Source organism: Myxocyprinus asiaticus, chromosome 29, assembly GCF_019703515.2.
Source record: "Myxocyprinus asiaticus isolate MX2 ecotype Aquarium Trade chromosome 29, UBuf_Myxa_2, whole genome shotgun sequence".
Classification (NCBI taxonomy): Eukaryota; Metazoa; Chordata; class Actinopteri; order Cypriniformes; family Catostomidae; genus Myxocyprinus; species Myxocyprinus asiaticus.
The window spans coordinates 31080420-31104664 of NC_059372.1; positions in this window are offsets into that span (position 1 = coordinate 31080420).

Consider the following 24245-nt stretch of genomic DNA (forward strand, 5'->3'; position numbering starts at 1 on the left):
AGAGGTGTTTGGGGCTCCCAAGAGTGACCCCTAGTGTCACTACAAGACACAACGTCGAGTGAGTGACAGAAAGGGAACTACATGTACACTCCAGCAACAATGGGCACAGAGAGAGAAAGTTTCTAGAAGACTGTCAACCCAAATCAAATCAAATCACTTTATTGTCACACAGCCATATACACAAGTGCAATGGTGTGTGAAATTCTTGGGTGCAGTTCCGATCAACATAGCAGTCGTGACAGTGATGAGACATATACCAATTTACAATAACATCAAATTAACACAACACAATTTAAACATCTGTTATACACATAATTACACTCAACAGTATACAAATAATAACATACACTGTACAGTATACAATACGCACTATATAGATACACATTATTCAATAAAAATAAAAATATATAAAAAAGTATATATATATAGAATGTACAGTATTGTACTGTATTGACATTCAGGCTGTCGGTTGATAGTCAGTTGATAAGAGAGAACATAATATAATAATAATAATATAATTTATGACAGTCCGGTGTGAGATATAAGAGTAAGAGTAATAAAGTGCAGTGCTGATGTATTTTGATCGTGGGAGATCAAGAGTTCAAAAGTCTGATTGCTTGGGGGAAGAAGCTATCATGGAGTCGGCTGGTGCGGGTCCTGATGCTGCAATACCGCCTACCTGATGGTAGCAGTGAGAACAGCCCATGGCTCGGGTGGCTGGAGTCTCTGATGATCCTCCGAGCTTTTTTCACACACCGCCTTGTATATATTTCCTGGAGGGAGGGAAGCTCACCTCCGATGATGAGTCTGGCAGTTCGCACCACCCTTTGCAGTGCTTTGCGGTTGTGGGCGGTGCTATTGCCGTACCAGGCGGAGATACAGCCAGTCAGGATGCTCTCCACAGTGCAGGTGTAGAACCGTGTGAGGATGTGGCGGTTCATTCCAAACTTCCTCAGCTGTCTCAGGAAGAAGGGGCGCTGATGAGCCTTCTTCACAACGACTTCAGTGTGGATGGACCATGTGAGTTCCTCAGTGATGTGGACACCCAGGAACTTGAAGCTGCTGACTCTCTCCACTGGTGCTCCATTGATGGTGATGGGACTGTGTTCTCTGTCTTTTCTTCTGAAGTCCACCACAAGCTCCTTTGTCTTACTGACGTTGAGGGAGAGGTTGTGCTCCTGACACCAGTGTGTCAGAGTGTGTACCTCCTCTCTGTAGGCTGTTTCATCATTGTCAGTGATCAGACCTACCACCGTCGTGTCATCAGCAAACTTAATGATGGCATTGGAGCTATGTGTTGCCACACAGTCATGTGTGTACAAGGAATACAGTAGTGGGCTGAGAACACAGCCCTGCGGGGCTCCAGTATTGAGGGTCAGTGATGAGGAGATGTTGCTGCCTATTCTAACCACCTGGCGTCTGCTTGACAGGAAGTCCAGGATCCAGCTGCACAGCGAGCTGTTTAAGCCCAGAGCCCGGAGTTTCTCATCTAGCTTGGAGGGCACTATGGTGTTGAATGCTGAGCTGTAGTCTACAAACAGCATTCTCACATAAATGTTCTTTTTTTCCAGGTGGGAGAGAGCAGTGTGTATTGTAGATGCAATGGCATCATCAGTGGAGCGGTTGTTGCGGTAAGCAAACTGCAGCGGGTCAAGAGAGAGTGGCAATACAGAGCAGATGTAATCTCTGATTAGTCTCTCAAAACACTTGCTGATGATGGGGGTCAGAGCAACAGGACGCCAGTCATTTAAACAAGTTATTTTTGATTGTTTTGGAACAGGCACAATGGTGGATGTTTTAAAGCATGTGGGGACTACAGACAAAGAGAGGGAAAGGTTGAAAATGTCCGTAAAAACACCAGCCAGCTGGTTCACGCACGCTCTGATGACGCGGCCCTGAATGCCATCCGGGCCAGCGGCTTTGCGGATATTCACCCATCGGAAGGATCGTGTTACATCCGCTACAGAGACGGAGAGTGAACTAACCTCTGTAGCTTCAGCCGCGAGAGCTCTCTCCGCGAGGGCGGTGTTATTTCCCTCGAAACGAGCATAAAAAGTATTTAGCTCATTCGTTAGAGAGGCAGCGGTGTTCATGGCGGAGTTTTTATTCCCTTTAAAGTCCGTGATGATGTTAATTCCCTGCCACATGCTTCTAGAGTTGGTGGTGTTAAACTGTCCTTCAGTCTTACTCCTGTACTGGCGTTTTGCGGTTCTGATAGTTTTTTGGAGGGCATAACTGGCTTGTTTATGCTCCTCCACGTTCCCGGAATTAAAAGCGGAGGTCCGCACATTAAGTGCCGCGCGAACATCGCTATTGATCCAAGGTTTCTGATTCGGATAGATTCGTACAGTTCTGGTCGGAACGATGTCCTCTACACACGTTCTGATGAAACACATTATGCTATCAGCGTAAAGCTCGATGTCGTCATCAGAGGCGGACCGGAACATCTCCCAGTCCGTGTGATCAAAACAGTCTTGTAGCGTAGAATCTGATTGGTCCGACCAGCACTGGATCGTTCTGAGGGTGGGTGCTTCCTGTTTAAATTTCTGCCTGTAAGCGGGCAGAAGCAGAATGGAAGAGTGGTCCGATTTGCCAAATGGTGGGCGGGGGAGGGATTTGTAGCCATCCCGGAACGGAGAGTAGCAATGGTCCAAAACCCGGTCCCCTCGTGTGTTGAAACTAATGTGCTGGTGATATTTTGGTGCGACTGATTTTAAACTGGCTTTATTAAAGTCCCCGGTCACAATGAACGCGGCCTCAGGGTGCGCGGTTTCCTGCTCACTTATACTCCCATACAGAACCCTGACTCTTTACAGTGAAAAAAGCCGACCGGCTTATCTTTGAACGTCGGGTGTTTGATTTTTAAGTTGTAACTGTCATTTGTAAGCACCTCAGAACATACAGTACAACACAATGTGGACATGGTTTATTTATAGCATGATGTGCGTGAACCCGCATGTGATACTGTTCGTACTGTCGTAATTTTCATACTGTCATAGTTTTGTCCAAACCTTTTGTTTTATGAATTAATCTGTTTTTGAACAAATATTTTAAGTGCACGAATCTTTCATGTGTGTTGTGTATTTTAACGAATCAGATGAATTGACTCAATTACTCACTTGTTACACATTGCACACATTTGTAGCAACCTACTGCTGGAAAGATGTAATCTACTAAAATAGTTACTAAACACATGAGTCAATAAATCTGAAGGAATCTCATTTGTGAATGGATTTAAATTACTTGAGGCAGAGTGATAACTGATGGTCTGGCTTAATTCATGATTATTATTATTTAATTTGTTATTTTGGGGTCATTCTAATTTTAGTGTAATTTCAGTTCTTCCAATTATGTTAGTTAAGAAAACGCATATATATTTACTACTGTTTTACTTCTGAAGCAATGCAATCCCTTTGGGTGAGAAACAGATTAATATTTAAGTCCTTTTTTACTATAAAGCTTTCTACCTCTGAAAGTGAACGTGAAAGTGGAAACTTATATTAAAAAATTCAGAAGACATATATTAAACCATTGGAGTCATATTAATTAATTTTATGCTGCCTTTGTGTGATTTTTGGAGCTGGAAAAGTCTGGTCACAATTCACTTGCATTATATGGACCTACAGAGCTGAGATATTCTTCGAAAAATCTTCGTTTGTGATCAGCAGAAGAAAAAAGTCATACACATCTGAAATGGCATGAGCATGAGTAAACAATGAGAGAATTTTCATTTTTGGGTGAACTTTAACAGCAATAACACCTTTACAGACATTGGGCTGGTAGCTGGTAGGACAATGTCTGACATCCAGAGGGAAATGGAGGGCGAAACTGTGTCAGTATCGATATCACTAAAACAATTTCCATGCCATTGGACACTAAACTGCATTGTAGCACAGAGGGAGTTCAGTTTGGTACTGTGTGATCCATAGCGACGGAGAACCTTGAACTTTGCACAGCACTCAGAGATCAATGTTAATCGCATGGAAACAGGAGAAGCCAGTCCAATTTCCCTCCAGCAGAGCCTGCAGTACACCAATTACAACCCAACAGGGGGAGGTGAGAAAAAAGTGCTGCAGTTGTGTGTACAGAAATTAATTTCAGGAAGTGTGTGTACTGTATGTTTGAATTCCTGTCCTTGGTTGTTTACTCATTGCAGAACAGGATGAGAACAGTATCACGTCTCTCTTCTCAACACCTGTCGTAAGGTGAAGCTGGGACTCATGCCAATAGCCTACACCTCCCATTCCAGAAACAGAGCCAAATATCTCACAGACATACAAATTTCTATTTTGTAATACTTTATTACAGCTATTGTCCACTTAATGAGTCTCAGAACTCTGTTTACCTGAAAATATGGGTAACACCTCACTCAGGGCTGCCAACTCACACGCATTGAGCGTGAGAGTCACGCAATTGACACTGTTCTCATGCCACACATCCCTTTTCTCACACAGTGATAACGTCGCGGAGCAAAGAGGACACTGACAGTGCACGGACAGACAAGACCGCTCAACAACTCTCACGCCGAGCTGAACTCAAAAGTTGGCAGCCCTGCTTCACTATAAAGTTCCTTTTGTTAACATTAGTTAACAACATTAGATACCATGAACTAACAATGAACAATACTTTTACAGCATTTATTAATCTTAGTTAATGTAAATTTCAACATATGTTAATCCGTTTTTAAAATCAAAAATTTTATTAGTTAACATTAGTTAATTCACTATGAACTAACAATGGACAATTGTATTTTTATTAACTAACATTAACAAAGATGAATAAATGCTGAAAACAATATATTGTTAATTGTTAGTTCAGGATACCTAATGCATCTACTATTGTTAACGAATGGAATATTATTGTATAAGTGTTACCAAAATATGTCATAAGATGAGATCGCTTTCAAGAAAGTAGCCTACTGTGTACCATGGTACACTGATATGGATATGGAACTCCCATATTTCAAAGAAAACTATGGTATTACCTTGTTAGCCCATGTAAAAAAATAAATAAAATGATAATACCATGTGAATGTTTTGTAAGTAGCCTAATATCAAAACAACATTATTAGGCTACAATAAATGGTCAGAACTTTTTCTTTTGCCAAGTGGCAAACTGTGCCCTTAGAAAATTTAACCATGGTTTTACTATAGTAATATTGTAGCAGCCATCACTGTAGTAACCATAACCATGTTTTTCTTCTTCTTCTTCTTCTTCTTCTTCTTCTTCTTCTTCTTCTTTTCTGGAAACCATTGTTTTACTATAGTAATATTGTAGTAACTTAAAAAACAAACAAAACAAAAAAAACACCATGGTTTTGATACAAATACCATGGCATAGCCTACTATAAACCCTGGTTAATTTTCATTGAAATGTGGGTTTTTGAAAAACTGTCATAGAATAACACTACTGTAATCTATTTCCATTTATACAACACTTCATTATACAAAACCACATGGTCCTTACTTTTGTCGACAAGACAAATATCTTGTCACCATGACGACAGTAAACATTGCGTGTTTACTTCAGCAGCATATATGAGGATCTTGACTTTGACCTAACAGGTAAAAAGTTTCAAATTAGTCTGTAATATTATGTATAGTTTCACATCTGATTTTTATCATTTCAATGCATAATTAAAGGTTAAAAGATGTGGCAGGCCTATAAAGCTGGCAACTTTGAAAATACATGTTTTAGCCTACTTTAGGATATCCTTTTTTTTATTTTTTTTATTGACCTTCTTCAGTCATAATGTATAAGCTACCCTCATTGAAGAAGAAAAAATCAATTGGGTTTGGCTTGCTTGGTTAACATGAAAAAAATAATCACTGTTTTTGCTTGTTTTGTAGGTTATTTAGCGACGTCTGTGCACTGATGTGGAGGGGTAATATGGCAGGACGAGAGTCAGACCGGAACAGAGGGGATCTGCTGTGAAGATGTGCCCTCAGCAGAGAGTTCGTTACCAGGTATACAGCGAGCAGCCTAAAGAAGCGCAGAGATGGATGGCAGCAGTGAGACAGCGCATGCGCACACATTTTAAGAATAAAAAATCCTGCCAGATCTGCAACCCCGCTGCTGCTGCTGCTGCTGCTGCTGATAACGAGCATCATAATCAACTCACCACGCAATTAAAAGCCACTTAGGCACGGAATCGGGTCCGACAACTGAGACTGCACTATCAAAATATGAGGGCAGGGTATTTTTTTTTTAAAGTTGTTGAATATAAATAAATCTCACACAGTTATTTGGAAGGATGCTCAATAAAGCATTTTGCCTCTTTGACTCTTGCCTAAAAGTTAAATCAGTTTTTTTGTACATTTTCAGGTGCAGGAAATTAACTTAATGATTTCATGCCAGTCTAATGCACAGAGGGCTGTGCACCTGGAGCATTTACTACAAGTGAGAGAGAGGAAAATAAACCCCACAAAGAGCATGGACCAATTAGAGGTATACTTCATACCCATAAATTCAATGATGGTCTTAGATGGTTTAAATGGTCACCTTACCTGGCCAGGATGGTCTAGTAAGTCACCCAGGCTGGTCAAGCTGGTGCTCAGCTGATTTAGCTGGGAGAGCAGCTAAAAACTGAGTTTGAGTTCAAGATGGCGCTGAGTATGGCTGCTGCATTGCGAGCTCCGACCCAATATTGCATTTTTTGTGTTTGTTTTTTCTACAATTCTTATGTTGTTGTTTTTTTTTTTTTTTTTTTTTGTCTTGGATGTTGTCTGCCTTATTGTCTACAATAGACAAACACTTTTGGACATTGGTTCTGCAATAGCACACCAAAAACCGGACTTTAAATACCTCAATGCCGACCTGCTTTTTACAAACATGACAACGGAGCCCTTTGTCTGGGCAGCCCGGCCGCGGAAACCTTGCCGGAATAGGGGAAGGAGAGCCGGCATTCTCGTCAGACTAAGATGTAGTGCAAATCGACCCCCGCTACCCAGCATTCTACTGGCAAATGTTCAGCTGTGTACATCCCACCACAAGCCGACACAGACTGGGCACTCAAGGAACTGTATGGGAGTATAAGTGAGCAGGACACCACGCACCCTGAGGCTGCGTTCATTGTGACTGGGGACTTTAACAAAGCCAACTTCAAGTCAATAGCACTGAAATACTACCAACACATCAGTTTCAGCACACAAGAGGACCTTGTTTTGGACCTGCTACTCTCCCTTCCGGGATGGCTACAAATCCCTCCCCCGCCCACCATTTCACAAATCTGACTTTTCCGTTCTGCTTCTGCCCGCTTACAAGCAGAAACTGAAACAGGAAGCACCCTGCCCTCAGAACGATCCAGTGCTGGTCGGACCAATCAGATTTTATGTTACAAGACTGTTTTGATCACGTGGACTGGGAGATGTTCTGGTCTGCCTCTGGTGACGACATCGAGGTCAATGCAGATAGTGTAACGTGTTTCATCAGGAAGTGCATTGATGATGTTGTGCCGATCAAAACAATACGGATCTACCCCAACCAGAAACCGTGGATTAATAGCGATGTTCGTTCGGCATTTAATGCGCAGACCTCCGCTTTCTGGGAATGTGGAGGAGCATAAACAAACCAGTTATGCCCTCTGCAAAACTATCAGAGCAGCCAAACACCAGTACAGGGACAAGATTGAAGGACAGTTCAACACCACCAACTCTAGAAGCATGTGGCAGGGAATTAATATCATCAAAGGGAATAAAAACTCTGCCATGAACACCATTGCCTCTCTCCTGGATGAGCTTAATACTTTTTATGAAATGACACTGCCCTCGTGGAGAGAGCTCCCGTGCATGAAGCTACAGAGGTTAGTTCACTCTCTGTCTCTGTAGCGGATGTAACCCGATCCTTCTGATGGGTGAATATCCGTAAAGCCACGGGTCCAGACGGCATTCCGGGCTGTATCATCAGAGCGTGTGCGAACCAAATGGCTGGTGTTTTTACGGATATTTTCAACCTTTCCCTCTGCTTGTCTGTGGTCCCCACATGCTTTAAAACGTCCACCATTGTGGCTGTACCAAAGCAATCCAAAATCACTTGCTTAACCCTTTAAAGCCTGAACCCAAAATTCAGAAAATTCCATTCTGTGCCAGAATATGATATTCATATCCGTATTCATATTACATTCATATTCATATAACATCACACACCTGAACTGTATATACAGTATTGAAGAGAAGAACTAGGGCTTTCAAATGATATAAATATATGTATGATTATTTAAGGCTAATCATCCTTTATCAATAAGAATTCACACAGCAATTTTTACAAAAATCTTCTCTGGCCACCATACTTCATCAGACAACTGCATTTTCAACCATTTTAATTACAAGCTAGAGGGAATCTTAGAGTGTATGAAATGTACATAATGTTGTGGGCAATGTAGCGTAGCAGACAGATTAGAAATATAATCTATTGTTTAAAAGTTATGACCATTCTAGTGATTAGTAGGAAAACGGAATAAAACAAACATTTAGAATGTTAAGATGCATTTCACATGACCACTCCTCAAATACTCCTTTTGAGCACCTGTAATAATAAATTGAGATTGCATCTGAAATTGAAGGACACAAACACTGACATATACATTTTATGTGTTCAATAAAACACACACTTTATTTAATTTGAACATTAGAATTACACATGAATTACACAGCAAAACATACAAAATCAAACTTTCGAAATATCTACAGTAAATACATTTTTAATGAAGAGTGCAGGAACAGAATATATATAAATTCATAAACACTCAACAACTGCAATAGCTGTGGACAGAAGAGAGGGAGAAAAGAGGGGAGGGGGCGGACAACAACACCTGTAAACACAGCCCAACCTAGGCCTCTTCGCGTAACTGGCCACAGTCAGCTGAGTGCCAAGACTGAAAACAGTTCCTACTGCGAACCAAGCAAAGTCTTTTGCCGTTACATTCCAGCATGCAACAAGCTGCTTTAGTTTTATTTTCAGTCCTTCTTTTCCGATAGCATAGCCAACATCTCTTAGAGGACTCTTCAAATTTAGGGACATGGGCTGTATGGAGTGATGATGAAGGAGGAACTACAGGCTTTAGTGTATGCAAAGGGAAACTTGTGTGAATATCGATACCTTCCAGTTGATGGGCCAGGTTTTCTCTGAAATCTATCTGGGTTAAGTTCACTGGTCTATGCTCATCCCCTGGTGCCACATGAATGTGTTGCCATTCCTTAAACAGTATGAAACTATTGATGACGGCAATGTCTATGAAGTGGAAAAAAAAAAGAGTCTTCCACCACTTCTGAATTTTTTGTAGGACGTCGTAAGATTTTATCATTTGGTCTGATCTATCAACACCGCCCATGTTTTTGTTATAATCGCTGATGACAGTGGGCTGGAGGGCTACTTCTTTTGTCCAGTCACCATCATTTTTTACAAACCTAGTAATTTCGGTTGAGCCATTCGCATTGTGGAAAGTGGAGAGGCATGTAACTGCACACGTGTGCTTTCACTGAATTACAAGTATATTCCCCTCAATCCTACACCACCTCATAATCCCAACCCCATGAGCTGTCTTGCGTTCCCATCTTTTGATGTCTTTAAATTCTGCAGGAAACGATTAGATTCAATACGATTCATGCTGCGTGTCCCACAGGCATTAGTTCCCTTTTCTAAACACTTAACCATAAGAGCTGGGGACGTGTAAAAGTTGTCAAACCAAACATTGTGGCCCTGGTCTTTGAATGGCTGCAGTAACGATTCAACTACTTTGGTGGCCAAGTCAGTGACACGCCCATCATGACTACCTATGTAAACATTAAAGTCGAGAGTATACCCTGAGTCTGATGTTGCAATTACCCATAATTTAAAACCACACTGAGTAGGCTTGCCCTTTATGTATTGTTTAAATCCTGACCAAGCTTTAAACTTGACCATACATTCATCTATTGTGAGATTTTGGTTAGGCTGAAAGAGCTGCTGGCATTTTTGTTTGAGGTGGTCCATAAGATAACGCAACTTCCTAAGGCAATCCTGATTATCCTCTGTGGTAGGGTCTACAACATTTAGAGCTGCTAAAAGGGCCTTGTAGCGGTCACACGACATAAATCCCCTCGCTCACGAGCCCTGAAGTGACTTGGTTCCCCTATGACGATAGAAATCAGGGAGAATTGAAAACCCCATGTAAATGAGCAACCCAGGAAATTTTGTAAAATTCATCAGGGGTCACCTCCATCCAAGATCTTTGGTGGCTGGAATATGATGGACAGTTTAGGATGAACTCCCACCGCTGACGGTTTGTAAAGCAACTACTGCCTGAGTAAAAAAGCAGCATGAAAAGTCAATTTCTTGCAACATCATATTGGAGGTTGACCGCACAGCCTGATGCATGCTACCTAAGTCAATACTGAATGGACGGCTATCTTAAATGGGAGAGGTTTTGGTGCCTGTGAATCGAACAGAGTCAGGGAAGCGTTTACGCTTTCTAGCTGACTTGGGACCTGTGCGAGAGTGGCTAGCCATACCCAAAATAATAAGAGTAACAGTATTAGTGTTACTGTGTGTATCAGAAACAAACAATACATACACATTCATATATACCCAGTTGATGGTCTTGGCTGGGATCAGGTTCCATCTCATCCTCCATCTCCTCATGGTCTGGGTCTTCCTGCAGTAGTTCCTGGTCCAGCAGATCTTCCTCCCGTGTGCTCATGCCCTCAAAAGCAGGGAGCCATAGTCTCTATCCATCTCTACAACAGAAAAGAAGTACAACAACTGGTAGCCAGCAGTGTGTTCTTCACATATCCATAAACTGAATAGTCACCAAAGGCTTGCAGACTAACCAGAATGTCCAACTGCAGACAGCCCTCTCACATTTTCCTTGTGAACAGGAAGCTGCTCACAATCTAAAATCATGTCTGTGTGATGGATGGGTAAGGCTATCTGCTAAATTATAGAAAGATATCTACCATTTATTTTATTACATGGGAAAATCAACAAGCTAGATAACTTATCTAACTAGCAGGGCAGTTTCCAGGCAGGTCTGAACAGTGTTAAAAAAAAAAAAAAGAAAAAAAAAAAAGGTCTGAACAGCGTCTGCTCTCTGCCTCACATTACTGATTTACGGATTATGGATTTTTCACAAGTGACAAAATTGGCAAAAAAGTTATTGATATTTAGTTAAAAATGTACATAGTATTGCTAGTTAATGTTTATTTAGCAAGTTTCACAGAAACTGCCAAAAAAAAATTATATAAAAAGAAGAGGCTCGTCGATGACTGTCACGTTTTTTCATGAAAAAACTATCTAGCACTACTACTACAAATAAATGCTTCATAACTAAAAAGGTTTGACTATCTTCCACAAGCGACAAAATTGGCCAAAAAAGGTAATGTTTATTTAGCAAGTTTCACAGAAATTTGCTTTAATATAGAGGCTAGCTGCCTGTCCGATAACACTGATGGTCATGTAATTTTTTCCAGAAATAACTAGTGTTACTCCTACAAATAAATGCTTCGTAACTGAAACGTTTTGACTTTCAATAGACAACATTGACAACACATGTTAAATAACTTGTCTTACCTCGAAAGATCGCCTCAGTTTTCAATTTGAAGCAGTAAGTCCAACACTGGAGGTAATCTCCCGGGATATCCTCTCTGGCTCCGCCCAGGCAAATGGAGGATGACGATGATGACGATACATTTATTATTCACACCCAGTAACCCCTTAACCAATCATATGTGCTTTTAGCTTATATTGTCATGAGTATCTGGCAGTTTTCAGAAATAAAATCGGTGATTGGATGGCAAAGATACTGAGACAGGAACCATGGGAATAATTGTTCCCAAATTTGAACGCCCTGGCTGGTAAGGGTTAAATGACTGGCGTCCTGTTGCTCTGACCCCATCATTAGCAAATGCTTTGAGAGTCTAATCAAAGATTACATCTGCTCTGTGCTGCCTGTCTCACTGGACTCACTGCAGTTTGCTTACCACAACAACCGCTCCACTGATGATGCCATTGCATCTACACTTCACACTGTTCTCTCCCACCTGGAAGAAAGGAACACATATGTGAAAATGCTGTTTGTAGACTACAGCTCAGCATTCAACACCATAGTGCCCTCCAAGCTTGATGTGAAACTCCAGGCTCTGGGCTTATAAAGCTTGCTGTGCAGCTGGATCCTGGACTTCCTGTCAGGTTGATGCCAGGTGGTTAGAATGGGCAGCAACATCTCCTCATCACTGACCCTCAACACTGGAGCCCCACAGAGCTGTGATCTCAGCCTACTCCTGTATTCCCTGTACACACATAACTGTGTGGCAACACACAGCTCCAATGCCATCATTAAGTTTGCTGATGATACGACGGTGATAGGTCTGATCACTGACAATGATGAAACTCTGACACGCTAGTGTTAGGAGCACAACCTCTCCCCCAACGTAGGTAAGACCAAGGAGCTTGTGGTGGACTTCAGGAGAAAAGACAGAGAACACAGCCCCATCACCATTAATGGAGCACCGGTGGAGAGAGTCAGCAGCTTCAAGTTCCTTGGTGTCCACATCACTGAGGAACTCACATGGTCCGTCCACACTGAGGCCGTTGTGAAGAAGGCTCACCAGCGCCTCTTCTTCCTGAGATGGCTGAGGAAGTTTGGAATGAACCACCACATCCTCACACGGTTCTACACCAGCACCGTAGAGAGCATCCTGACTGGCTGCATCACCGCCTGGTATGGCAACTGCACTGCCCTCAACCGCAAAGCACTGCAAAGGGTGGTGCGAACTGCCAGACACATCATCGGGGGTGAGCTTCCCTACCTCCGGGACATCTATACCAGGCAGTGTGTGAAAAAAGCTCGGAGGATCATCAGAGACTCCAGCCACCCAAGCCATGGGCTGCTCTCACTGCTACCATCAGGCAGGCAGTACTGCAGCATCAGGACCCGCACCAGCCAACTCCATGACAGCTTCTTCCCCCAAGCAATCAGACTTTTGAACTCTTGATCTCTCAAGATCAAAATACATCAGCACTGCACTTTATTAATCTCACACTGGACTGTCATAAATTATATTCTCTCTTAACAGCATACTGGCAACTGTCTATCAACCGACAGCCTGAATGTCAATACAGCACACTACTGTATATTTTATATATACTATATTTTATTGTATATTGTGTATTCTATATTGTGTGTATGTGTATTCTATATTGTGTGTATTGTATACTGAACATTGTATATTATTATTTGTATATTGTGTTGTGTGTAATTATGTGTATATTATATATGTAAATTGTGTTGTGTAATCTGATGTTTATTGCAAATTGGTATATGTCTCATCACTGTCATGACTGCTATGTCATGCTCGGAACTGCACCCAAGACTTTCACCCACTGTTGCACTTGTGTATATGGTTGAGTGACAATAAAGTAATTTGATTTTGATTGATTTGAAAATGTCCCAAACTACTCTAAAAACAGCCAACAGGCTGGGAGACCGTCTAAGACCAGCTAACCAATTTAGGCTGGTTATCCCATTTTCCTTTTTCTTTTCAGCCGGGTTAAAATGTAGGAATGTCTTTGCATTTGATAACAAAATAACAAACTATGTAGCATCTGCCAACAACTGATGCTATACCTTTTCTCAGAACCAATTTCCAATTTCTAGGACATTTTGCAATTACTTTTATCCAACTGTCCCACAAGGTTCACTGTAAATATTAGTTACAGTATCTAAAAGAAAATAGTTGACTCAACTTAAGTATTATTTATTTTTTTAACATTCTTTCTTATTTTCGATACGCTATCGTTACTCTCTATATCCTAAAGTTGTCATTAATAAAAACAATCAAGTGGTACTAATTAAACAGTACTTAAAATGTCACATTTTTGAAATCATTACTCAAATATATATGTTCTTTAAACTTTTGCTTAGAGTACTACTAACTCAAAATGATCAAGTACAAAACTGCAGCTGAAATATAATAATTGTTATTAAAAAATGTATATAGTTTTAATTCTTATGATTGTTATGGTTGTATTATTGTAGTTTTTTGATAGTTGTGATTTGTCTGAAGTCACCATGAGGGTGATTAGTGTTACCTCTGGTGAACTTGATGCCTGTAAATTCAAGCCATTCTTCTTTGCTCAATTGTACTTTACAAAACGTCCTGGTTACTTGAGTAAACTCCGTTCCCTGATGGAGGGAATGAGATGTTGTGTCGATGTAGTGACACTAGGGGTCACTCTTGGGAGCCCGAGACACCTCTGGTCTTTGATAAAAGGCCAATGAAAATTGGCGAGTGGTATTTGCATACCACTCCCCCGGACATACGGGTATAAAAGGAGCTGGTATGCAACCACTCATTCAGGTTTTATGCTGAGGAGCCGAGACAAGGTCCCAGCCATTTCAGCGGGTAGATCAGCATTGTGGCAGGAGGGACACAATGTCTCATTCCCTCCATCAGGGAACGGAGGTTACACAAGTAACCAGGACGTTCCCTATCTGTCACTCACTCGACGTTGTGTTGATGTAGTGACACTAGGGGTCCCTATACAAAACGCTGCAACTGGCTGAACTGTGTTACGTGAACTGGCGGTGTGTGACGGGCAGACTACTGTGTGCCTCATAGCCAGCGCACCAGGCCAACATGTAACCTCCCCCAACACAGTTATGAGTGTCGAACGGCCCTTTGGGGACAAGTTGACTACCCAAAAAGACAGAGACGGGCTAGCCCAGTCGTGGCCTCTTATCCTCTTCTTTTTCCCACTCCCTAAAAAAAGGGGGATTAACCGATTGGGCCCACCAGGTCTAGTCGGGTGGTGTCCCTCCCAGGGGGTGGGGGGTATTTAAGTGGAAATACGTCACGGTCTTGCCGAGCTATGTCGGAAGAATCCCATGTGGGGGAGTCCCAAGGTAGGTCCTGCCCTTCGGGGGAGGAGTTACTACAAGCCTGGTGACTGGGGCAGAGGGGCCTCTGCCCAAGGAAGACACAATTTGCCAACAAGGAAATGAATTAGTGGAAGATATACGTCGCATGGGGTTACCTACGGGGAACCACCACATGCGGAGCACCTACCCCAGTACAGGGCTTAGTTAGCACGTGTACTGAGCCGGCAGCGAGTCTCACCGCAAACTCGTCTGCCACAGGGCTCGGAGGAAATCAACCAGGGAACACAGTTTGTGAGCACTACTGGGAGATAACGGCGCACGTCTTCAGCTCAGGGGAGGTGAAAGGTGCTATGCACAAGCGATACACCCGGCCGGCTGTCCCGGACTTACCTGCTTGTGCGTGCCACTACATGGGATGAAACCGGTTCCACCCGGAGATTGTAGAACCTCACAAAGGCGTTGGGTGTTGCCCAGCCCGCTGCTCTGCAAATGTCTGTTAGAGAGGCGCCCCTGGTCAAGGCCCAGGAGGCCGCTACACCCCTGGTAGAATGGGCCTGTAGCCCTACAGGGGGCGGCACTTCCTGGGTGTGATATGCCATAGTTATGGCGTCAATAAGCCAGTGGGTGATCCTCTGCTTGGAGACAGCACTTCCTTTCCGCTGTCCACCAAAGCAGACAAAGAGCTGCTCAGAGACTCTAAAACTCTGCATGTGATCCAAATAGATGTGTAAAGCGTGCAACAGACACAGCAACATCAGGGCTGGGTCTGCCTCCTCCTGGGGCAGTGCTTGCAGGTTCACCACCTGGTCCCTAAAAGGGGTGGTGGGAACCTTGGGCACATAGCCCGGTCGGGGTCTCAGGAATACGTGAGAGTAGCCCGGACCAAACTCCAGGCACGTTTCGCTGACAGAGAACACTTGCAGGTCTCCTACCCTCTTGATGGAAGTGAGCGCAGTCTTCAAGGAGAGTGCCTTAAGCTCAGCTGACTGCAAAGGCTCAAAGGGGGCTCTCTGTAGACCCTGAAGAACTACAGAGAGGTCCCATGAGGTAACGAGGTGCGGTCTGAAGGGATTCAACCTCCTGGCGCCTCTCAGGAACCTGATGATCAGGTCGTGCTTCCCTAAGGTCTTACCGTCCACTGTGTCATGGTGTGCCGCTATAGCAGCTACATACACATTCAGGGTGGAAGGGGACAGCCACCCTTCCAACCTCTCCTGCAGGAAGGAAAGCACCAATCCGACTGCGCATCTCTGGGGGTCTTCACGTCGGGAAGAACACCACTTAGCGAACAGATGCCACTTAAAGGCATACAGGTGCCTCGTAGAGGGGGCCCTAACCTGAGTGATCGTGTCTACCACCGCGGGTGGTGCCCCGTCCCTGAGAAAGAAGGTCCTTCCTCAGGGGAATTGCCAGGGGGGGCTGTCGCAAGGAGTGTGAGGTCCGAGAACCACGTCTGGGTGGGCCAGTAAGGTGCTTCCAGGATGACCTGCTCCTTGTCCTCCCTGACCTTGCACAGGGTCTATGCAAGTAGGCTCACTGGGGGAAATGCATATTTGTGAAGTCCAGAGGGCCAGCTGTGTGCCAGCGCATCTATACTGAGAGGTATCAGATACCAGAGCGGGCAGTGGGAGGATTTTTGGGAGGCGAACAGGTCGACCTGTGCTTGTCCAAATTGACTCCAGATCAGCTGGACCACCTGAGGGTGGAGTCTCCATTCTCCCCTGAGGGTAACCTGCCATGACAGCACGTCCGCTGCAGTGTTGAGGTCTCCCGGGATATGAGTGGCTCGCAGCGACTTGAGGTGCTGCTGACTCCAGAGGAGGAGACGGCGGGTGAGTTGTGACATACAACGGGAGCGCAGACCACCTTGACGGTTGACATATGCTACCGTTGCCGTGTTGTCTGTCCGAACTAACACGTGCTTGCCCTGGATCAATGGCTGGAACCTCCGCATGGTGAGCAGAATTGCCAGCAACTTGAGGCAGTTGATGTGCCAACGCAGCCGCGGGCCCGTCCAAAAGCCGGCGGCTGCGTACCCGTTGCAAACAGTGCCCAGCTCGTTTTGGAGGCGTTTGTCGTAACCATGACGCACCTGGAGACCTGCTCTAGGGGAACACCTGCCTGTAGAAATGTGAGGTCTTCCAAGGGCTGAAGAGGTGGTAACAGATCGGCATGATGGCCACACAATGTGTCCCACGGCACCATGCCCATCTCAGGACTCGAGTCTGAAGCCAGTGCTGAAGCGGTCTCATATGCATCAACTCGAGCAGAGTGGCCACCGCTGAGGATGCCATATGCCCCAGAAGCCTCTGAAAAAGTTTCAGTGGAACTGCTGTTTTCTATTTGAATGCCTTCAAACAGTTCAGCACCGACTGTGCACACTCGTTCGTGAGATGCGCTGTCAATGAGACTGAGTCCAACTCCAAACCGAGAAAAGAGATGCTCTGAACTGGGAGGAGTTGCTCTTTTCCCAATTGACCCGAAGCCCTAGTCGGCTGAGGTGCGAGAGCACCAGGTCCCTGTGTGCACACAGCATATACCGAGAGTGAGCTAGGATTAGGAAATATTCGAGATAGTTGAGAATGCGAATGCCCACTTCCCTTAACGGGGCAAGAGCTGCCTCTGCGACCTTCATGAAGACGCGAGGGGACAAGGACAGACAGAAAGGGAGGACCTTGTACTGATACGCCCGACCATCGAATGCAAACCACAGGAAGGGTCTTTGTCGAGGTAGAATGAACCTAGCGGCAATAGACCTTTGCCTTCAGGTCTACCGCCGCAAACCAGTCTTGATGCTGGACGCTCGCCAGAATGCGTTTTTGCATCAGCATCTTGAACGGGAGACTGTGTAAAGCCCAGTTCAGTATTCGCAGGTCCAAGATTGGCCACAACCCACCACCTTTTTTCGGTACAATGAAGTAGGGGCTGTAAAACCCCTTCTTGCTCTATCGCATCCTTCCGTAGGAGGGTAGCGATCTCCACGCACAAGGTAGCAGTGTTCTCACCCTTCACGGAGGTGAAGTGGATGCCACTGAACCTGAGCGGACGCCTGGCGAATTGAATCGCGTAGCCGAGTCGGACGGTCCGGATCAGCCATCGCGACGGATTGGAAAGCGCAAGCCACGCATCCAAGCTCCGAGTGAGGGGGACCAAGGGGACAATCTCGTTGGATGTTCCGGCAGGTGGGGCCTCGCGGCGGGGTGGAGCCTGAGGTTCCATGCCATGTTGTGGCTGTGCTGAGTTCAGGGACATCGAAGCACTTACCTGGCTCCTTGTGACCACCCCCAGAACAGCCTGGGACGGGGAGGAAGAGGCCTGTCCTCATGACCTGTGGAGACAGCTGGGTGCGCAGGGGCAGGGAGACCGCCGCTGGAGCGCCAAACCTGCAAGGATGGAAAGGTGGACGGTGGTTGTGATGATGGCCGTGCACACCAGGTATGTGACCCAGGGAACGAGGAAACTGCTCTTTTGCTGAACTGTTGGGTACCGCAGCCACTTGGGCATGCGGCGAAATTAAATGAAAAAGCAACAAAAGATTCTCCTCCCAGCCCTCCATCGGGGGATGGAGTGGTCTGCTTACCAGCTCCAAGGTGGGTTTCATCATCCCTGGGTCGCCCGTCTCAGGGGCGCTTCGAAGCCTTCCGAGGGTTCTTGGTGGCCGGCCGTGCGACGGGTGGCATCTGCTTCCTGTGGTGGGCTCCACGCCGTGGCCGGGCCGAAGGGGCGGGCTGAGGTGGAGCCGGTGCAGTCACTGCAGGGGGACGCCCTTGGTGACGAGCAGGTGGGGTGCGGGATCTTGAGCCGTGCCAGGGCAGAATGTGCCGGATAGCCTCCGTCTGCTGCTTCACCGTCGAGAACTGCTGGGCAAAGTCCTTGACGGTGTCGCCGAATAGGCCAACCTGGGAAATGGGGGCAGCAAGGAACCGTGCCTTGTCGGCCTCACCCATTTCGACCAGGTTGAGCCAAAGGTGGCACTCTTGGACCACTAAGGTGGACATCGCCCGCCCGAGAGACCGCGCCATGACCTTTGTCACCCGAAGAGCAAGGTCGGTCGCCGAGCACAGCTCCTGCATCAAATCTGGGGTGGAACTACCCTCGTGCAGTTCCTTTAGCGCCTTGGCTTGGTGGACTTGCAGGAGAGCCATGGCATGCAGGGTGGAGGCGGCTTTTCCAGTGGCACCGTAGGCTTTGGCCGTCAGGGACGATGTGAACCTACAGGCCTTAGACGGGAGCTTTGGGCATCCGCGCCAGGTGGCGGCGCTCTGCGGGCATAGGTGCCCCGCGAGCGCCTTATTCACCGGGTGAATTGCCGAATAGCCCCTGACCGCCCCGCCATCGAGGGTTGTGAGGGCGGGGGAGCTGAAAGATCAGGACCGGGCAGTAAAAGGTGCCTCCCACGATCTTGTCAGCTCCTCATGCACTTCCAGGAAGAAAGGGACTGGAGCGGAGCGTGGCTGCTTTGAGCGGTGCCACAAGCCCAGGAACCAATCATTGAGCCATGAGGGTTCAGGGGAGAGTAGAGGGTTCCACTCTAGCCCGACGCTTCTGCGTCTGACTGGATGAGCCCACTCTCCAATGCTGTGCTCGAGAGCTCATCAGCTTTGCGGGTTCCGAATAAGAGGTCGAACTCGCCATGAGACGAGCCGGCGGACTTATCCGGAAGCCCGATCGGGGCAGACGAGTGTGCTGGGGAATGGGAGGTCCGTGGGGGGATACCCAGCGGAGGTGGTCCCATTGGTGTCCCCAAATCGCCCCCAGTGCTAGCTGCGCTGGCCTCATACCTGTAGGTAGAAGGACCGAGGCGGGGAGCCGCTGGGGTGGCTTGCTTTCTTATGCAACCGCAACGTTGCTATGGTCATGTTCTCACAGTGAGTACATGATCCATCCACGAATGCTGTCTCCGCGTGGGTCGCACCCTGACACGAAAGACAGCGATTGTGACCGTCAGAAGTTGAGAGGTAACGACCGCAACTAGGAATAACACACAAACGGAAAGGCATCTTTAAAAAGATGCGTCTTTAAAAAGACGTTCCGTGTGTGCCGCTCTTTTAGAGAAATATACTCTTTCAGAATAATATACTCTCTTTTTTCTGCCGAAGCGCCCAGGGGCGTTCTCTGCAGTGCACCAGTGCAGAGGAGGGAGAAGACGCTGAAATGCGGCGTCAGATCCAGCAGAGGTGAATGAACAGTCAACTCAGTAAACATCGACCGAAGAGAAAATCTGAATGAGTGGTTGCATACCAGCTCCTTTTATACCCGTATGTCCGGGGGACTGGTATGCAAATACCACTCGCCAATTTTCATTGGCCTTTTATCAAAGACCAGAGATGTCTCGGGCTCCCAAGAGTGACCCCTAGTGTCATTACATCGACACAACGTTGAGTGAGTGACAGATAGGAAAATGCAGATTTATGTGCACTTAGAGGTACTGAGTAGAATTCAATGTGCCATATGGCTAACAGTCCATTCATAATTTCCCTTATGCTGTATAAAATGTGCTTAACTCCATTTAAATAATTAAATAAAAACAATGATAGATTAATCACAGATGAGTTAAGTTTACTTGTAATGAGTTCACTGTACTTAAATAATTAAGTTTACTTTACTTGAGCCATATGTTTACTTAGAAAAGCATACTTTAAACAGCAATTGCTTTAAAAAAAAATAGGGTAGCTCAGCAAGTAAAGACACTGACTACCATACCTGGAGTCCCAAGTTTGAATCCAGGGCATGCTGAGTGACTCCAGTCAGGCTTCCTAAGCAACTAATTGGCCAGGTTGCTAGGGTTGTAGAGTCACGTTGGGTTAACCTCCTCATGTTCATCATAATGTGGTTCTCGCTCTTGGTGGGGCGCGCTCAACAAGCCATGTGACAAGATGCGCAGATTGACTGTCTCGGATGCAGAGGCAACTGAGATTCGTCCTCCGCCACCCGGATTGAGGCACTACGCCACCATGAGGATTTAGTGTGCGTTGGGAATTGGGCATACCAGATTGGGGAGAAAATCCACAAAAAAAAAAAAAAAAAGTAAGGTCAACTAATTAGATTTTACAGTGTAAAGGTATGAAGTCAGATCCTTTCACGTTCACACATGAGGTGTTTCTCAGTATGTGTTGTTGTCTGTACTTATGTTCATGTGGACTTTTGAAACATCATCAGTCGCAGCCCAAGTACTGTCCAATTCAAAGTCCGCATCTAGCCAAGTACAGTCCAGATGCATGGATCTGTTCTTGCTCCACCTGTTTTATTGAGGATGCATCGGGAGGTGACTTGTGTGGACTTGGGACAGCCAGGTATCCCAGAATGCATTTTGCACCAACCAGCGGCATGGAGGAGGAGAAAACGCACAACAGTAAGTTATAATTTTCAAAATACTACTGTTGTTGTGTCACGGAATGTAGTTTTAAGATCTTTTTAGGCGAGAATTTCGTTGTTTAAACTTCAAATCTATGGTTGATAGGGCTGCCCCTGACCAAAGATTTTGTAGTCAACTAGTAGTCATTAGTTTAAGCCATTAGTCAACTAGTTGTCACACGTTTATGTTATTAATTTAATTACTTAAATATATATATTTTGGGGGGCATCAGAAAATGATTTGAGTTCCAGGGCTGAGAAAATTTTTTATAAGTAACATTGCTAACACTGTTCTACATTACAGAGAAATACTAAACCGTAATAATGAGCCTTCAAAATATAAATTTTACAAGTGCACACACGAAGCGAGCCGCAGTGACACCGGCATGGTGTTGTAGCTAATGATTCTGAATGTGTTGGAAAAATCAGCAAGGAGACTGTCTGAACATTTTGTTAATTTATAGAGAGAAATGCACATTAGGTTTGTGCCGATAGATGATGATCTCAGGGATCAACCATGGTCAAAGTGATCGCCAATAGCTGATGCCTTTGACAATGTCAAGACGATATTTGGCTCGTTTTCTCATTAATGTATAAAATTATTATTATTATTATTATTATTATTATTATTATTATTAGGCTATTATTATTATCAAATTAATATTGCAAATAATTTGCCCGTAGACACACAGACACATGCTTGAAGAAACACACTTTATTAAATTATTAAGAACAGATGACAGAAAAGCCGTTTATGCGCATGTATGACACGCTGTTTGTTCGGAGGCGTGCAGTCTCGTGGAACACACGCATGTAAAAGGTTCTCACACTTTCTTTGTTTCTGTCTTCTGAAATTTTGCAAGAACAGTATCGTCTATGAGTGCTGCAAATGACCTTAGACATCTCAGCTCAGGAGGTGCTTTGAGTTCAGTTTGCTTTATTTCCACAGAGCAGTTCATTGTGACCACAACTCTGCAGTCTATACATCTATGAGTAAAACATAAAATAATACAAAAACACGTTCACCTTGAACCTTGATTTATATTTCAGTGATTATTATCATCATTATAATTATTATTTTTACATTTATAATTGTTTTTATGTCTTCATTAGTGTAAGTAATTTTCTGCCTGCATTTTTAGATGGATACTTGATGGATGGTAAATGGAAAGGTGGTTACTTATATATATATATATATATATATATATATATATATATATATATATATATATTATCACTTCATTATTTTAATTGCTTTTTCTTTTTTCAAAAAAATATTTTCTAATTTTTTTATTACATTTTGATTTCAAATATACATATGCATTTCCATGTAACAGAAAGAACAAGAACAAGAGCAAACAAACTAACAAACAAACTAACAAAACAACACAGGAAACAAAAACACATCTCAGTACCTTACATTAATATTCAATACTACCTCTTAATCTTCTGTTAACACTTCTCCCAATTTTAGAAACAATTTGAAAGGTACCCAGACTCCGTCAAAGATCTTATATTTATCCCTTAAAATATAAGTTATCTTTTCCATCCACATATTTGTTACCATTTCTTTCAACCAACACCCTATATTTGGTGCACAAATACATTTCCAGTTCAAAGAAATAAGCCGTTTTGCTTGCAGTATACCCATGTTTATAAATACATATTCCTTCTTTTTTAACTTAATCTCCTTAGGATATAAATGAAATAAAAAAAGTAAAGGTGACAGTGGAATATTAACATCAAGGATCTTCTCCATCAACTTTTTCACATCTTTCCAAAATTTCTTGACTTCCTCACACTCCCATATGCAATGATATAGTGTACCTTTAAACTCGCTGCATCTTAAGCAAGTGTCAGGGATATTTTCATTATATTTATGCAATACAACTGGAGTTATGTAAGTCTGCATCAGCCATTTATATTGTAGCAATTTTAGACGTGTGTTCATTGTTTGTGACTGAGCTTCTTTTCAAGCTTCCATCCAGTCTTCCATCTGAATATCCTTGTTAAGATCCAATTACCAAGCCTCTAATTTGGAGTTTGAAGCTTCTTTTGATCCTGACACCAGCATATTGTATAATGACGAAATTAAACCTTTATTGAAACAATTTCCTATCATTTCTTTTTCTAAGATAGACAACGGTGACATATCAAGAGAATTATTTTGTGATTTGAATATGAAATTTCTTGTTCGTAAATACTTAAAGAAATGTTTTGTAGGAATATTGTATGTATTGACTATTTCCTCAAATTACATAAGAGCATTGTTATTGTACAAATCTGCTATCTTTCTGATGCCCTTATCAGCCCAAATCTTGAAACCTGCGTCTAATCTACCTGGTTTAAACTTTGTATTGACCCAAATGGGAGTAAAGCAAGATAAAGGATAGGGGACACCTAAATATTTTTTCACATCATACCATACTGCAATCATGTTTAGAATTATAGGATTGGAAAACAAAATTTTTTAGATCTTTAAGTTTTGATGTGTATAGGTATAAATTTAAAGGCAGATCAGATTTGACAGCAGACGATTCTATACCCATCCATGGTGGGCAGTTATGAGATAAAAAATAAAACATAATTGTTCTAAGTTGGGCAGCCCAGTAATACCAATACATATTAGGACACTGTAGACCTCCTCTATCATATGGCAAGTATAAAAGTGACAGACGGAGTCTGGAACATTGGTTATTCCAAATTAATTTAGTGAATATCTTTTTAAGTCTTTGAAAAAGATATTTAGGGGGTGGCAGAGGGATGTTCTGGAATAAATATAAAAATTTTGGCAAAACATTCATTTTCAAAACATTTATCCGGCCAATTAAAGATATGGGTAATAACATCCATCTTTCTATAGAGCTACTAACACTTTCGATCATCGGATCGTAATTTGCTTGTACAACTTCTTCCAGTTTTGGTACAATATTTATACCAAGGTATGTGAAACAATCAACTATATTCAAAGTTGCAGCCCAATTACGAGGTTGTTGTCTGTCGATCTCGTTTAGAAATATAATAGAACTTTTAGAAT